The following is a 16,250-nucleotide window of genomic DNA, read 5'->3' on the forward strand; positions in this document are numbered from 1 at the left end:
ATTTCATGGGAACATTTATTCAAATATTGTATTTTATTAGCTGGTAATATCTGGGCCTTTGTGATATAAAAATGAGTACAATAAATATTTGAATGAATAGATTTATGACCTAGATAATTTGGAAGAATAATTTAAAAACTTGGATTAACTGTGACATCTAGAACTAGCATTTTAGGCCATCTTGCAACATATTATACAATTCAAGATACAGTGAAACAGATTTTGAAAATTAAGACCTTAAGCATTATATTTTAGAAAGAACTTTATTTTTAAGAGTAAGATAAATTACGTTCCTAACACTGCCACCCAAATATTTTTGTGTATATTTTACCCTCTTGAGAAAAGCAGAAGACGATTTTTGACTGTTGTCAATGCAGGATAAGAGTTTTTAACTTCTACAAACTACACAAGCAAACTGTAGTCAGTTCAGAAGGATGCAGTATGTTATGTAGCATTACAGGTTTTTATGATTTCTATAGCCTTTAAAATTTTTTTCATTTATTTAAAAATAACAATAATGGCACCTGGATGGCTCCGTGGGTTAAACGACTGACTCTTGATTTCAGCTCAGGTCATGATCTCACCGTAGTGAGATTGAGGAGATTGAATCCCGCGTGGGGCTCCGCGCTGGGCTTGGAGTCTGCTTAAGATTCTCTCCCTCTGCTGCACCCCTGCCCCCACACGTGCAAATGCACTCGTGTTCTCCTATAAGTAAATAAAAATAATAATAAACCCAATGCATGTTAACATAAACATTTTAATGAACAAAAACTATAATGTCTTCTGCTTCATCAAGAGAATTCTTTTTTTAATTTTTTTTTTCCAACGTTTATTTATTTTTGGGACAGAGAGAGACAGAGCATGAACGGGGGAGGGGCAGAGAGAGAGGGAGACACAGAATCGGAAACAGGCTCCAGGCTCTGAGCCATCAGCCCAGAGCCCGACGCGGGGCTCGAACTCCCGGACCGCGAGATCGTGACCTGGCTGAAGTCGGACGCTTAACCGACTGCGCCACCCAGGCACCCCTAATTTTTTAACGTTTATTTCATTTATTGATATTTTGAAAGAGAGAGAGAAAACATGAGTGCGAATGGGGGGAGGGACAGAGAGAGGAGAGAGAGAATTCCAAGTAGGTTCCCTGTGCTGTCAATAGCAAAGCCCAACATGGGGCTGGAGCCCACAAACTGTGAGATCATGGATGACCTGAGCTAAAATCAAGTTAGTGGTCCAACCAACTGAGCCATACAGGCACCCCATCATCAAAAGCATCCTTAAGTGAGCTTTTTTTGGCTTTCGGCTCGGAGGAGGCGACGGTGCAACAGTCTTCGGTGGTCCCGAATCCGGGTTCATCCGACACCAACCGCCTCCACCATGCTGCCTAAGTTCTACCCCAAAGAGACCAAAGTCATATACCTGAGGTGCACCAGTGACAAAGTCGGTGCCAAGTCTTCCCTGGCCCCGAAAGTCAGCCCGCTGGGTCTGTCTCCAAAAAAGGTTGGTGATGACATCGCCAACCGGTGATTGGAAGGGTCTGAGGATTACAGTGAAACTGACCACTCAGAACAGACAGGCCCAGATTGAAGTGGTACCTTCTGCCTCTGCCGTGATTATCAAAGCCCTCAAGGAACCACCAACAGACAGAAAGAAGCAGAAAAACATTAAGAACAGTGGAAATATCACTTTTGATGAGACTGTCAACATTGCCCGACAGATGCGGCACCGATCTCATTGTTAGCCAGGCAACTCTCTGGAATCATTAAAGAGATTCTGGCCACTGCCCAGTCTGTGGGCTGCAATGTTGATGGCCGCCACCCTCATGACATCATAGATGACATCAATAGTGGTGCAGTGGAATGCCCAGCTAGTTAAGCACTGCAAAAGAAAATATTTTAATAAAGGATCCTTTGACAACGAAACCAAACCAAAGAGCATCCTTAAGTGAGATGGTATTTATTTTGCCCCAAGTGCATTGTGGTAAAGAATATAATGGCCAATAGTATAGTTTGGTGCCCCACCTTCATCCATGACATGGTGCCAGCAGTTTTACTCATTACTGCTTTTATTTTAAGCAACAGTTTTATTAAGATATAATTCACATACCATACACTTCACCCATGTAAAGTGTACAGTGAGTTTTAATATATTCACAGAATTGTGCAGTCATCACCAAAATCAATTTTAGAGTCACAAAAAAGCCCCATATAGATATAACGTATATATAACTAATCACTCCCATTTCCCTCTAATCTTCCTCTCCTCCAGCCTCCAAAAAGCATTAGTGTACTTTCTGTCTCTATAGTTTGGACTTTTCTGGACATTGCATGTAAATCGAATCATATAATTTTTTTTATTATTTTCTTTTTCACTTACCATACTATTTAAAGGTTCATCCATGTTGCAATCATTATTTTATTGTTTTTTTGGTGAAAGAATATTCCATTGCATGGATTCTATATTTTGTTTATTGATCCATCAGTGAATGGATGTTTGAGTTGTTTCCACTTTGGGCAATTATGAATAATGCTGCTATGAACAACTGTGTACATGTTTTTGTGTGGACATTTGTTTTCAGTTCTCTTATATACCTAGGAATGGAATTTCTGAGTCCTATGCTAACTCTGTGTTTAACATTTTGAGGAACTGCCAGACTGTTTTCCAAAATGACTGCATCATTTTACATTCCCACATACAAGGGTTCCAATTTTTCCCACATTTTCTCCAATACTTGTTATTATCTGTCTTTTTTATTAAATCCATCCCAATGAAGTGGCATTTCAATTGTGATTAAAGAAAATTTTTTTAATCTTTATTTATTTTTGAGACAGAGACAGAGCACAAACCAGGGAGGGGCAGAGAGAGAAGGAGACACAGAATCTGAAGCAGCCTCCAGGCTCTGAGCTGTCAGCACAGAGCCTGACACATTGCTTGAACTCACAAGCTATGAGATCATGACCTGAGCCAAAATCGGATGCTTATCCGACTGAGCCACCCAGGTGCCCCTCAATTGTGATTTTTATTTGTATTTCCCTAAAGACTGATGATGTTAAGCATCTTTTTATGTGCTTACTGGCTAATTGTATATCTGTTTTGGGGAAATGTCTGTGCATATTCTTTGCCTATTTTTTAATTGAGCTATTAATATTTTTTAAATTTTTTAAATATTTATTTTTGAGAGAGAGAGAGAGAGAGAGAGAGAGAGAGAGACAGAGCATGCGTAGGGTAGCGGGCAAAGAGAGATGGAAACACAGAATTCAAAGCAGGCTCCATGCTCTGAGCTGTCAGCACAGAGCCCGATATGGGGATTGAACCCACAAGCCATGAGATCATGACCTGAGCCAAAGTCTGATGCCCAACTGACTGAGCCACCCAGGCCACCCAAGCTATCTATCTTTTTATTGTTGAGTAGTAAGAGTTATTTATATAATCTGGATAAGAGTCCCTTATATATCTGTGACCCCAATTCTGTGAGTTATTTCACTTTCTTAATGGTGTCCTTTGTAGCATAAAAGTTTTAATTTGGGGGCACCTGGGTGGCTCAGCTGGTAAAGCATCCAACTCTTGATTTTGGTCAGGTCATGATCTTGGTTCATGGGATCAAGCCCTGCTTCAGGCCTTCTGCTGTCAGCGCAGAGCCTACTTTGGATTCTTTCTCCCTCTCTTTCTCTACCCCTCCCCTGTTCATGCTCTCTCCCTCTCAAAATAAATATTTTTAAAAGGTTTTAATTTTGATAATGTCCAATTTATTAATTTTTTTCTTTTGCTGCTGTGCTTTTGGTGTCATTTTTAGGAAACTGTTGCCTAACATGGGTTCACAAGGATTTTTACTCCAGTGTTTTCTCCTAAGGGTTTTATAGTTTTAGCTCTTACGTTGAGGTCTGTTATCCATTTTCCGTTAATATTCTTGTATGGTATGAATAAGGGATCCCATTTCATTCGTTTCCATGCGGGTGTACACTTGTCCCAGCACCGTTGTTAAAGACTATTATTTTCCCCCCTTGAATTGCATGGTCTTGGCATGTTAGTGGAAATCAATTGATTTTAAATGTAAGGGTTTAGTTTTGGACTCTCAACTGTACCCCATTAATCTGTATGTCTATCTTTCGACCAGTTCCATTGTTAAATATGTCTATCCTTATGCCAGTACCATACTGTCTTGATTACTTTGTAGCTTTGTAGTAAGTTTTTATTGTTTTTTAAATTAAATTAAATTTATTTTAATCTAATTTTAAATTTTTTTATTTTTTATTTTTTTAATATGAAATTTATTGTCAAATTGGTTCCCATACAACACCCAGTGCTCATCCCAACAGGTGCCCTCCTCAATACCCATCACCCACCCACCCCTCCCTCCCACCCCCCATCAACCCTCAGTTTATTTTCATTTTTTTTTTAATTAAAAAAAATTTTTTTAGGGTTTATTCATTTTTTAGAGACAGAGCATGAGTGGGGAGGGGTAGAGAGAGAGGGAGACACAGAATCTGAAGCAGGCTCCAGGCTCTGAGCTGTCAGCAGAGAGCCTGATGCAGGGCTTGAACCCACGAACTGTGAGATCATGACCTGAGCTAAAGTCAGACGCTCAGCTGACTGAGCCACCCAGGCGCCCCTGTTCAGTTTTTAAGAGTCTCTTATGGTTTGGCTCCCTCCCTCTCTAACTTTTTTTTTTCCTTCCCCTCCCCCATGGTCTTCTGTTAAGTTTCTCAGGATCCACATAAGAGTGAAAACATATGGTATCTGTCTTTCTCTGTATGACTTATTTTTGAGACAGAGAGAGACAGAGCATGAACGGGGGAGGGTCAGAGAGAGGGAGATAGAATCCAAAGCAGCCTCTAGGCTCTGAGCTGTCAGCACAGAGCCCGACGTGGGACTCGAACTCACGACTGTGAGATCATGACCTGAGCCAAAGTTGGACACTCAATCGACTGAGCCACCCAGGCGCTCCAATTTAATTTTAATTTATCCATCTAGGGGCGCCTGGGTGGCGCAGTCGGTATCCATCTATTTTGAGAGAGAGAGAGAGAGAGCTCCTGCAAGCAGAGGTGGGGCAGAGAGAGAGAGAGAGAGAGAGAGAGAGAGAGAGAGAGAAAAGGAATGAATGAATGAATGAATGAATGAATGAATCCCAAGCAGGCTCCACTCAGCCAGCTCTGAGCCCAAGGTGCGGCTACAACAACGGTGAGATCATGACCTGAGCCAAAATCAAGAGTCACATGCTTAACTAACTGAGCATCCCAGGTTCCCCTGGGTTTTTAAATCAGGAAATGTGAGTTCCCTAACTTTATTTTTCAAAACTGCTGTACCCTTTGGATTTCCATATGAATTTTAAGATCAGTTTCACAATTTCTGCAAAGATTCTGACTGGGATGTTGATAGGGATTTTGTTGAATCTATAGATCAAGTTGGGAAATGTTGCCATCTCTTTAAAAAATGTTTTATTTTATTTTTGAAAGAGAATGTATGTGAGAGTGGGGGAGGGGCAGAGAAAGAGGGGGACAGAGGATCTGAAGTGGGCCTTATGCTGGCAGCAGAGAGCCTCTTGTGTGTGACCTCATGAATGGTGAGATCATGACCTGAGCCAAAGGCTGGAGGCTCAACCAACTGAGCTATCCAGGAGTCCCGGAAATGTTATCATCTTAACAGTATTAGGTCTTCTACTCTGTGAACACGGAGGTCTTCATTACTTTCTTTCAACAATATTTTGTAGTTTTTGGCATAAGTTTTGCACATCTTTTGTCAAATTTATTTTTCTTTCTTTTTTTTTTAATTTTTTTTTCAATGTTTATTTATTTTTGGGACAGAGAGAGACAGAGCATGAACGGGGGAGGGGCAGAGAGAGAGGGAGACACAGAATCGGAAACAGGCTCCAGGCTCTGAGCCATGAGCCCAGAGCCTGACGCGGGGCTCGAACTCCCGGACCGCGAGATCGTGACCTGGCTGAAGTCGGACGCCTAACCGACTGCGCCACCCAGGCGCCCCTTTCTTTCTTTTTTTAACGTTTATTTATTTTTGAGGGAGAGTGACAGAGCATGAACAGGAAGGAGACACAGAATCCAAAGCAGGCCCCAGACTCTGAGCTGTCAGCCCAGAGCCCGACGTGGGGCTCGAACCCACCAATTGTGAGATCATGCCCTGAGCCAAAGTTGGACACTCAACCAACTGAACCACCCAGACACCCCTGTCAAATTTATTTCTAAGTTATTTTATTTTATTTTATGTGTAGCTTTATTATAATTGGCATATAAAATTATGTACATTTAATGTGTACAAATGATGACTTTATATACATATATTTCAAAATACCACAATAAGGTTAGTTAACAGCTATGTCACCTTATATAGTTACCTTTTTTTTGGTGTGTGTGGTGAGAATTCATAAGATTTACTCTCTTGGCAACTTTCAAGTATATAATACAGTATTTTTAACTATAGTCACCATCCTACATTCAGTCCCCAAAACGTATTCATCTTTTTTTTTTCAACGTTTATTTATTTTTGGGACAGAGAGAGACAGAGCATGAACGGGGGAGGGGCAGAGAGAGAGGGAGACACAGAATCGGAAACAGGCTCCAGGCTCTGAGCCATCAGCCCAGAGCCTGACGCGGGGCTCGAACTCATGGACCGCGAGATCATGACCTGGCTGAAGTCGGACGCTTAACCGACTGCGCCACCCAGGCGCCCCAACTTATTCACCTTTTAACTGGATGTTTGTATCCCCCCCACAATTCCCCTGGCACTGGCAACCACCAATCAAGTCTCTTTCTCTAGGAGTTGAGGGTTTTTTTAGATTCCACATATAAGTGAGTTCATACAGTATTTATCTTCCTCTGTCTGACTTATTTCATTTAGCATGATGCCCTTCAGGTTCATCCATTTTCTCAGGATTTCCTTCTTTTCGTGACTGAATAACAACATTCTATTATATGTATAGAATGTTCTGTATAATATTATACACACACACCACATTTTCATTGTCCATTCATCCATTGAAGGACATTTAAGCTGTTTTTATGTCTTGACTCTTGTAAATAATGCTGTTGTGAATGTGGGGGTTGCACATCTCTTCATGATGGTGATTTTATTTCCTGTAAATATATACTCAGAGCAGGATTGCTGAATCACATTGAAAGGAACAATCCAAATAACAGCCCTACCTTAGTTTAAAGCTAGGTTCTCTTTTCTGTTTATTATGGATCTTTGATAAGAAATACAATTGCTGAGAAGTCTGTTTTGCTTGCTGTTTGCTATGAGCATTGTGAGACCTTTCCTGAATGTAACCCGCTGTGTAGTAGAATGGGTTGTAAACCTTCCTAAATGTAATGGAATGAGTAGTTGTACTTAAACTAACTGGCGTCTCTCGCTTCTGTAATCTTGCTTGTTTAACACATTCCTCACCTATCCCCTTCCCCTTTTTTTCTCTCTCCCACCACAAGTAACAGACAAAGGACGCCCAATCAGAAAACCACAAATGTCCTTACTTTAGAATTTACCTATCAGGACCCTCACTCACCTATGCTGTTTGTCCCTGTCCATAAAAACCCTATACCAACTCTGATCGGGGCCTCTGTGTGTCACCGGCAACGAGTGCGCAGAGGTCCAGGTTCGAACCTGCAATAAACGACCCTTGCCGCTTGGCTTTGACTCACGACTCTGGTGGTCTTTTGTGGGAGGTTTTAGAACATCGGGCATTACAACATGATCTATTTTTTTTAACTTTTTCTTTTAATTCCAGCTAGTTAACATACAGTGTTATATTAGTTTCAGGTGTAGAATATAGTGATTCAACACTTCCATACATCACCCAGTGCTCATCACAAGTGCACTCCTTAATCCCCATCACCCATTTCACCCTTCCCCCCACCTACCTCCATTCTGGTAACCATCTGTTGTCTATAGTGAAAAGTCTGTTTCTTGGTTTGCCCCTCTCTTTTATTTTTCCCTTTGCTCATTTGTTTCTTAAGTTCCACATATGAGTGGAATCATATATTGTCTTTCTCTGACTTACTTCACTTAGCATTATACTCTCTAGCTCCATCCATGTCATTTCAATTGGCAAGATTTTATTCTTTTTTATGACTGAGTTAGCATTCTATTGTGTGTGTGTATGTATGTGTACATATGTATGTACACAAACACACACACATACACACACACACACACACACACACCATGTCTTCTTTATCCATTCATCAATCAGTATATACTTGGTTGCTACTATATCTTGGCTATTGTAAGTAATGCTCCTATAAACATAGGGTGCATGTATTCCTTTGAATTAATATTTTTGTATTATTTGGTTGAATAACCAGTAGTGCAATTCCTGGATCATAGGGTAGTTCTATTTTTCATTTTTTGAGGAATCTCCATTCTGTTTTTCACTGTGGCTGCACCAGTTTGCATTCCCACCAACAGTGCAAGAAGATACCACATCCTTGCCGACACCTGTTGTTTCTTGTGTTGTTGCATTCTGACAGGTGTGAGGTGATACCTCATTGTAGTTCGATTTGCATTTCCCTGATGATACTGATAATGAGCATCTTTTCATGTGTCTGTTGGCCATTTGGATGTCTTCTCTGGAGAAATCTGTGTTCATGTCTTCTGCCCATTTTTTAATTGGATTATTTGCTTTTTGGGTATTAAGTTGTGTATGTTCTTTATATAATTTAGATATGAGCCCTTTATCAGATATATCATTTGTAAATATTTTCTCCCATTCAGTAGCTTGCCTTTTAGTTTTGTTGATTAATTCCTTCACTGTGCAGAAGGTTTTTATTTTGATGTAGTCCCAATGGTTTATTTTTGCTCAGGAGCCATATCTAGAAGAAAGTTGCCACAGTCAATGTCAAAGAAGTTACTCTTCAAGGATTTTTATGGTTGTAGCTCTCACATTTAGGTCTTTAATCCGTTTTGTATTTATTTTTGACGTGATATAAGAAAGTGGACCAGTTTAATTCTTTTGCATGTTGCTGTTCAGTTTCCCAACACCATTTGTTGAAGAGACTTTTTTTTCCATTGGATATTCTTTCCTGTTTTGTCAAAGATTAATTAACCATGTAATTGGGCATTTGCTTCTGGGTTTTCAATTTTGTTCTATTGACCTATATGTCTGTTTTTGTGCCAGTACCATACTGTTTTTTATTACTACAGCTTTGTAATATAATTTGAGGTCCAGAATTGTGATGCCTGCAACTTTGCTTTTCTTTTTCAAGATTCAGGGCTATTTGGCTATTTGGGGGCCTTTTGTGGTTCCATACAGATTTTTGGATTGTTTCTTCCATTTTTTAAAAATTTAATTTTTTTTAAAAGTTAAAAATGCTGTTGGCATTTTGATAGGGATTGCATTGAATGTGTAGATTTCTTTGTGTAGTATAGATAAAAGTATTTGTTCTTCCTCACATGGTAATTCTATTTTTAATTCCTTGAGGAACTTCCATATTGTTTGCAACAGTGGCTATACTAATTTACATTCCCAACAACAGTGCACAAGGGCTTCCTTTTTTCTATGTCCTCACCAGCTCTTACCATTATCTTTTTTTAATAATTTTTTAAATGTTTTTATTTATTTTTGAGACAGAGAGAGACAGAGCATGAGCAGGGGAGGGGCAGAGAGGGAGACAGAATCTGAAGCAGGCTCCAGGCTCTGCATTGTCAGCACAGAGCCCGACACAGGGCTCGAACTCACCGACTGTGAGATCATGACCTGAGCTGAAGTCGGATGCTTACCCGACTGAGCCACCCAGGTGCCACCCCCCCTTCTCCTGTTATCTTTTTGATAATAGTCATTCTAGCAGATGTGAAGTAGCATCTCATTATAGTTTTGATTTGCATTTCCCTGATGATTAATGATGTTGAATACCTATTCATGTACCTGTTAGCCATTTGTATACCATCTTTGTAAGAATATCTATTTAGGTCTTTTGCCCATTTTTAAATTGGATTATTGTGTATATTTTGGTTTTGATGGTATTGTAAATGGTATAATTTTTAAATTTCATTCCTAGTTGTTTATTACAAGTATAGATATACAACTAATTTTGTATATTCATCTTTCATCTTGTAAACTTGCCACATTCATTTATTCTAGTAGTTTTTTGTGGATTCCTTGACATTTTCGTTATTTACCATTATGTCATCTGCAGGTAGAGATAGTTTTTTTTTTTAATGTATATTTATTTTTGAGAGAGAGAGAGAGAGAGAGAGTGACAGGTGGAGGGACAGAGAGAGAGGGAGACCCACAATCCGAAGCAGGCTCCAGGCTCTGAGCTGTCAGCACAGAGCCCAACATGGGGCTCAAACCCACAAATCTGTGAGATCATGACCTGAGCTGAAGTCCAATGCTGAACTGACTGACCCACCCAGGTTCCCTGAGATAGTTTTACTTCTTTTCCAGTCTGGATGTCTTTTTTTTAAATTGCTTTATTTCATAAACAGAAACTCTACCACAGTAGTGAGTAGAAATGGTGAGAGCAGACAACCTTGGCTTGTTCCTGTCGTTCATCATCGAGTATTACATTAACTTAACTCTAGGTCTTTCCCAAGTATCCTTTATCCAGTTGAGGAAGTTCTCTGACATTCTTAATTGGTTGAGTGTTTTTATCACAAAAGGGTGTTGAATTTTGTCAATATGTTTTTATGGCTTTTTAAATATTCATATGTTTTTTTCCTTTATTCTATATATATGGTGTATTTTGTTAACTGATTTTCTGATGTTAATCCTTTTATTCCTGGGATAAGTCCCACTTGGTCATGGTGTAAAATCCTTTCTATACGTTTCTGGATTCAGTTTGGTAGTATTTTGTTGGGGATTTTATGCCTATATTCCTGAGATACTGGTCTATAGCTTTCTCATGATATCTTTGTCTGGTTTATCAGGGTTACACTGACCTCATAGAGTAAGTGGGGAAGTGTTTCTTGCCTTCTGTTTCACGAAGTGTTTGTGAAGGATGGGTGTTAATTGTTCTTTGAATGTTTATTAGAATTTACCAATAAAGCTGTCTGAGCCTAAGCTTTTCTTTGTGGGCTCTTTTTTAATTATTAATTTAATCTATTTACTTGCTATAGTTCTATGCAGATATTCAATTTATTTTTCAATCACTTTTGGACATTTGTGTCTTTCTAGGGATTTGGCTATTTCAGCTCAGTTATCTAATTTGTATACATACAGTTGTTATAGTATTTTTTATATCTGGAAAGTCACTAGAAATGTCCTCTCATTCCCAATTTTAGTAATTTGATCCTTTTTTTTTTTTTTTTTTTGCTATATCAGCCTAGCATTTGTCAAGTTTATTGATCTTTTCAAAGAATATAAATGGCCTTTTGATAAAGGAAAAAACAAATTGAAAATTAGAAGGCAGCTAAGTAACCACTATATAATGGTCTCACTGGTAGTGTGTTCTTGGCTACATGTTTCTTTTCTTTTCTTTTTTTTAATTTTCTTTTTAATTTTTTAAAATTTACATCCAAAGTAGTTAGCATATAGTGCAACAATGATTTCAGGAGTAGATTCCTTAGTGCCCTTTACCCATTTGGCCCATCCCCCCTCCCACAACCCCTGCAGTAACCCTCAGTTTGTTCTCCATATTTATGAGTGTCTTCTGTTTTGTCCCCCTCCCTATTTTTATATTATTTTTGTTTCCCTCTTGGCTACGTGTTTCTTAACATCTTGGAGCCTCAGTGGCTTCATTTATAAAATGGGGCAATGAGGCTTGCCTCACAGATTTGACTATAAGATTAAAGGAAATAACATGTAAAATTTCTAGTACAATACTTATTCATGGTAGTCTTTCAACAATGTCTCATACACTTTTTTTCTATACCATTATGCTGACCCTTGTTTACCTGCATTACTCTCTGGTTACTAGTCTAATTTAATAAACATTAGAAACGACTTTTTCTAATAATGTCTAAAAATATTTTTTTCTGCATTGTCTGCTTACCATAAAACCAAGTTGACATTCATTTTCATGAAGACCTTGGGACACACCAATTTCTTAATGTAATCAGGTGAAGAAATAATGATAGTTTAATGTAGGTGACTCTAAAAGCACAAATGAGATCCTATGTAATAAATAACTAGGCTCTGTATTATTTTCATCTTTTTCTCATTTCAGTAGTAATTGCATTTTCCTATCAAATATCCATAGAGATGGGGTGCCTGGGTGGTTTACTCTGTCGGTTAAGCATCCGACTTCAGCTCAGGTCATGGTCTCGTGGTTCATGGGTTCCAGCCCTGCTTTGGACTCTGTTCTGACATCTCAGAGCCTGGAGCTTGCTTCAGATAATGTGTCTCCCTCTGTCACTGCTCCTCCCCTGCTCAGGCTCTGTCTCTCTTAAAAATAAATAAGCATTAAAATATATATATCCGTAGAGATAATATCTCTCTTCTTGAAGGGGAGCACCATCTCTAAGATAACTTGAGCATTTTTGAGAGATAATTATGACCTTTTAATGAACCTCATGATAATTTAGTACTATTATAAAAGTTATCGAAACTCCCTTTAAATTGTGGTATATAAGTTATTTAAGTAAAGAAAGGGACCTCTGGGGGAGTGGGGGAGAAAGGTACCTCTGATCCAATTTTACTTTTTATTAAAAGTGTCTACCTCCTTTTATTAGAATTTGCGTTGTCTCTTTCCTGAGTATCTTTTGGCCTAATTTCCATAGTTGTGTATCCTCATTGCTTGCTAGTAACTTGGGAAAACATTTTTCTAATAAACTTTGAGTCAATGAAGAGCGACTCCTTTTTACAAATAGATATTGAAAGTTATTGTCACAATTATGAACTCAGTGTTTGGTACAGATGTTTTACATTCTTCTGAAATGAGGAGCATTTGATAATGCCTCACTTCATATGTGTCTGGCTAGCTGTGGTAACATGTATCTCATGAGCACTATCACTGGCTTTACCCTGTGGATGATCAACATAGCTGGAAAATTTGAATTGCAGAGTAGGGTTATGGCTAAGTTATGACTGGATTTCTGTGGCCCACCCTGACACATGTAGAGCATAAAATGGATGAGGTTTTTAGGGAGATAGTGGGGTTCATGGGGTCTGGGGCCAACAGCCAAGAAAGAATTCTTGAAGACGTCTTTGGTGCAAAAAGGTGACTTTATTAAAGCATGGGGACAGGACTCATGAGCAGGAAGAGCTTCCCCCGGATCATGAGGAGAGACTGGTTTTATACATGGAATTGGGGGAGATAAAGTCCAGGGGAAGTTTCCAGTGAGATTTTCATATGCTGAAGAAGACTCACAGAATACTGGAGGCCTAGTTATTGTCAAGCTAAGGTTGTTTTTCCTTCTAGCAAAGCATTAGCATTAAAACATTAGGGAGTTCCTGGAGAAACATTTTGCCCTGCCAGCCTCAAGTATTTGTCAATGGGCTGCAGGTTATAAGGAAATTTATTTCTATCTGCCATTTCCTTCTGCCTCTGTTCCCCACATCACTATGGAGGGGTGATGGAGACTTAGGTCTTGCATGGTAATGATCTCTATGAGTTAACCATTTGTTTCCCCCTTTCCTTTGTTCTTGGGCAGCCAGGAGTGTGGAGGAGTATCACACATATCCCACCTGGGTCAGGGGGATGTTAGCATCCTGTCAGCTTGCCTTATGCTCCCTCATCAAAAATGATCATGATTCTAGTGTTGATGATAGGAAAGCATTCCATCCCCTCCTGGCCCGTATCTGTAGAGTTCCCAGGGGTGACTTCTTATCTCAATAGATCCCTAACCCCATCCAGAAGACACTTTTCCCCCCTCTGGGATACAGACAGTGATGACTCCTGAATGGATGAGAATACCTTCCCAAGAGACCTCCCTTTTAGACAACTCATGTACTTTACTAGCAATATGATCTTAGGAAAAATTTTCAACTTCTCTGAGCTTCAATTTTCATATGTATAAAATGCATATGAAATGTAATAACAGGGTGGCTGTGAAGTTTTAATAAGATGTGTGTAAAGTACTTACCATAGTGCCAAGCTATTTGTAAGGAATCTTTATCAAAGTAACTTACCTCCTAAGACCCACCTGGATGTAGCAACAGGCTCAATAAAGCTTTCTCAGACTACATTTAAATTTTTGGATTTTAGACTATTTGATCTTAAATCTGGTATAAATTTTTTGTAAATTTATGCAAGCTAATTTGCTAGTGGTAACAAACCATGCTTGTTTACCCTGTCCTGTTATTGTAACTAGCTCCTCTATTGATGGTCTTTTTATTTTGGTTTCTGCCCAGCCTGTGACTATGCTAATTAATATACTGTCACCAGCTTTTATAATCCTGCTATGTTCCAGATAATGCCATTTACATATCAAGAGGATCAGGCCTCCAGCTCAACCAGGCCAAAAGTATCTTACCAATAAAAGTAGATCCTGTTGAGTGGCACATTATTGTGGTAGCAGGAAATGAATCTCAGTAGATGAAGAGATTCTTGCATTATAAAAGGCTTACATCTACTTTGGTGTTATTACCAGAGTATGTTTCTGGACCCCATAGGCTTTTATAATTAGAAGATACTTTAAAGATTATCTTCTCCCATTCAGTAATGATATCAGACATATATTGAGTTTTTATTGTATGCAAGACACAGTGATAAATACCCACGTGCATCATTTAATTTAATTCTCCCTACCTGCAGAAGTATCCTATTGTTATCTGAAATTTCATAAATGAGGAAATAAATCAGAGAGGTTAACTTGCCCAGGTTTACATAGTTAAGAAGTAAGATTCAGGTTTCACACCCAAGTCTGGTTGCAGAACTGCATTCCTCAATACACTATATAGTTACTCTCCCGTGCTGCAAGTATCCCTTCTAGAGTATTCCTGCAAGATTATTCTGTGTTCTGCTTGAATATCTTCATGGATGGTCTGTTGACTATTCTCCTGAGGCAGCTCTTTCCATTATTTGATAAATTTAGTGGCTAGTGGGAAAAACGTTGAGCTAAAGTCTGATTCTTTGTAATAACAAAATCATGGACTATTAGAGTAGGAGGGACTGGAAGATTGTCTTATCCATTCTCTTCATTTTACAGATGAGAAATTTCAACCTTAATGATGGCAGGTGGACAAGATCTCACAGGACTTCCAGAAATTTTGTCCCCTGGAGCCTGACAGAGTAACTCAGTTCTCTATTCTTCAGATCAGTACTTTTAATGTTTAATATAGCTTTTATTTTCTCTTAATTTTACATTTATGCCAAACATCCCCAGTTTTTTCATTCCTTCTTTATAAAAGTGATTTGCAGGATTTTTATTATTCTGGAAACCATACTTGGAACCTACCCTCGGGTGTTTATTTCCTCCTTAAAAATGGAGCATACAGAACTGAACCTCATACCTTAGAGATTATTTGTCCAGCCTAGAGTACCATGGAATTGTACCTTCCTTTAATTCAGTCAGTAGACTTCTACTTGTATAGACTAAGATTACTGTACACTTTTCTTTCCAACGGCTGTTGTATAAATTGTGGCTAGATCAAAGGAATCATTTCTGAGGCAAGAGACATTTCTGAAATCATAGTTCTGAAGCTCTCATTCAAGAATTCTTTTTTTCAGCACGAATGTCTGCATGCTGGTTCTATCAGTAACCTATTTGCTTAGAGACTGATGTAGTGGAAAGATGAAATGGCATTTGTAATTGTGTATTGGATATTTTATATTTACATACATACATTTGAGTGATTAATTTATATGCACCAACATTTTCCACATCTGCTGTTCAAATCTTATCTAGAAAGACTAGCTTATAGAGCTCTGGCTTCAAATGAAATTGTGAAGCTAATTCTTATCTGAAGCCTAAGTGAGGAAAGGCTTTTTTCCCCCCAAAAAACCAAGGATAGTCCTAAATTAAATGAAAATGGATTAAATGGAAATCAAGAGCTTATTCCCTCCTCAGCTTTGCTCTCTTTGCCCCCCAGGAAGAAGGAAGAGGGTAGCATAGCCTGTGGGAGAAGACTGCTGGAGTGAGAGGAGCCCACCTACAACTAACCTGTTAGATACCTGACAGTATCATTAAAAGAAAAAGGAATTGGGGCGCCTGGGTGGCTCAGTCGGTTAAGCGGCCGACTTCAGCTCAGGTCACGGTCTGTGAGTTCGAGCCTCGCATCGGGCTCTGGGCTGATGGCTCGGAGCCTGGAGCCTGCTTCCGATTCTGTGTCTCCCTCTCTCTCTGCCCCTCCCCCATTCATGCTCTGTCTCTCTCTGTCTCAAAAATAAATAAAAAAACGTTAAAAGAAAAAGGAATTATAGGGGCGCCTG

General features: G+C 39.1%; 1 protein-coding gene and 1 pseudogene across 5 annotated transcripts in view; both read left to right on the forward strand.

Moving 5' to 3' along the window:
* The window catches only part of EDA (ectodysplasin A), a 431,757-nt gene that overhangs the window by 59,341 nt on the left and 356,166 nt on the right, over nucleotides 1-16,250 (forward strand). The gene's annotated exons all lie outside the window — the stretch shown is intronic.
* LOC123595257 lies at nucleotides 1,285-1,912 on the forward strand (annotated as a pseudogene).

This window comes from Leopardus geoffroyi, chromosome X (assembly GCF_018350155.1).
Source record: "Leopardus geoffroyi isolate Oge1 chromosome X, O.geoffroyi_Oge1_pat1.0, whole genome shotgun sequence".
Classification (NCBI taxonomy): Eukaryota; Metazoa; Chordata; class Mammalia; order Carnivora; family Felidae; genus Leopardus; species Leopardus geoffroyi.